Genomic DNA, 1,847 nt, shown 5'->3' with positions numbered 1-1,847 from the left:
GTTTTTCCCCCCAATTTCCTAAATTTGTGCAAATTTGTAGTCATGCAAAATCGCACTTGTGAAAACGCCCAATGTGCAAAAAAAACACACAAAAAAACCCCACCTAACCATGCATTTTCATGCTTTAGCTTATGGGGGAAATGTGCATTTTATGTGCATTTTCAGGCATTAGGGTTTTTTTTTAATTTTACATATTTTTTAATGACTAAATTTGCGTAAAATTACCTGGCAGTGGAGACACCATGATCACGAAGGTGGTTTTCCCAGGGTGAGGCTCATCCATTGCATTCCGGGTGTGCTGACCCCTGCAATTTCCCCAAATGTGGGTAACTCGACTGCATAATTTGTGGTATAAATTTGTATTTTAAATTTGTATTTCTGCACTGCACTGCATGGTTATGCTTTTATATTGTATTCTATATCATGTTTTTATACTGTTTGTTTTACACTTTGAATGGTTTTAATTTTTGTGAACCGCCCAGAGAGCTTCAGCTATTGGGCGGTATAAAAACGCAATAAACAAATAAATAAATAAATAAAATTCAGGAAAGTAAAAAAAAAAAAGTCTGCAAGTCCGTGGAATCTGTCTGACTTGGGACAAGCTAGTCCATTGCAAAAATCCATGGATCAAATTAATAGCAATCTGAGCTCATTTGATTCTGTTATAGATGTTTCCAACACCCCTATTCAAGATTCAGCATCTTAGGGTTAAAGACATCAATACCCATGTGCTTCCTAGGGAACTCGCTATCAGGACACAGATGAAAGGTTCGAGGGGGTTGTAACTAAAGAGAATAATGTACCGCAGCAATCCTTAAATATTATTCATGCGCAAATAAATGAGTTTTTTAATTAAATGGCATGCTCTAATACACTACCCAATAGATACAGCAATAGGGGGGTCCTTAGTGCTCCAGCCACATCTGAGCTTTAACGACATGATAATGACATTCTAATCCAAAGGATATAGGGCCATCAGCCTGGTTGTGCCTCCCCTGGTTCTGTATAAACCCTTTTGGTACGGCTGCTGTTAGGATTTACTAAAGGTCTTAAGTGGGAGAAGATCCATCTCTGAGGGGTGCCAGCCAGAAAATTTCAGCTAGAGTTGAAATACCTGAAATATGGAATGAGTCTTTGGATGGCTCCTCTCTTTCCACCTGGATCACAAGAAAAGACAGCTGGCTAGGAGATCATGCCCAAACGTGCGGAATCCATGACCCTAGCCAGGTCATCAGCACCAGCACTGATGGTTCAGGATGGACTCTGTCAGGTTCAGGTTCTCTCAGGGGGTTTTCTTTTCTTTTCATTTTTCCAATCTTAAATTTGGTTCATTTTAAACACTGAGAATCTTGGGGGGGGGGTTAAATTTGAAAGAAAATTCGTACATTTCTTTGTGTGCATTTCTCCTAATACATCTATTTTTAGAGCCAGTGTGGTGTAGCGGCTAGAGTGCTGGACTGAGAATCGCGAGATCCGGGTTCTAATCCCCATTCGGCCATGAAGCTCACTGGGTGACTTTGGGCCAGTCACAGGCTCTCAGTCCAACCTACCTCACAGGGTTGTTGTTGTGAAGATAAAATGGAGAGGAGGCGGATTATGTACACTGCCTTAGAATCATAGAATCATAGAATAGCAGAGTTGGAAGGGGCCTACAAGGCCATCGAGTCCAACCCCCTGCTCAATGCAGGAATCCACCCTAAAGCATCCCTGACAGATGCTTGTCCAGCTGCCTCTTGAAGGCCTCTAGTGTGGGAATAGAGCTCACGACCTCCCTAGGTAACTGATTCCACCGTCGCACTGCTCTAACAGTAAGGAAGTTTTTCTTGATGTCCAGCCGGAATCTGGCT

The 1,847-nt window shown here is 42.0% G+C and overlaps 1 non-coding gene across 1 annotated transcript; it reads left to right on the top strand.

Annotated features, from left to right (window-relative positions):
• Positions 1-217: 217 nt before the first annotated feature.
• LOC134393854 (U1 spliceosomal RNA) lies at positions 218-379 on the top strand. Its single transcript, XR_010025132.1, has one exon. It is a non-coding gene; the product is annotated as a U1 spliceosomal RNA (small nuclear RNA).
• The last annotated feature ends 1,468 nt before the right edge of the window (positions 380-1,847 follow it).

The sequence above is a fragment of the Elgaria multicarinata genome, chromosome 2 (assembly GCF_023053635.1).
Source record: "Elgaria multicarinata webbii isolate HBS135686 ecotype San Diego chromosome 2, rElgMul1.1.pri, whole genome shotgun sequence".
Classification (NCBI taxonomy): domain Eukaryota; kingdom Metazoa; phylum Chordata; class Lepidosauria; order Squamata; family Anguidae; genus Elgaria; species Elgaria multicarinata.
The sequence above is the reverse complement of the archived record's forward strand: the minus strand, read 5'-3'. Positions and strand labels throughout refer to the sequence as shown.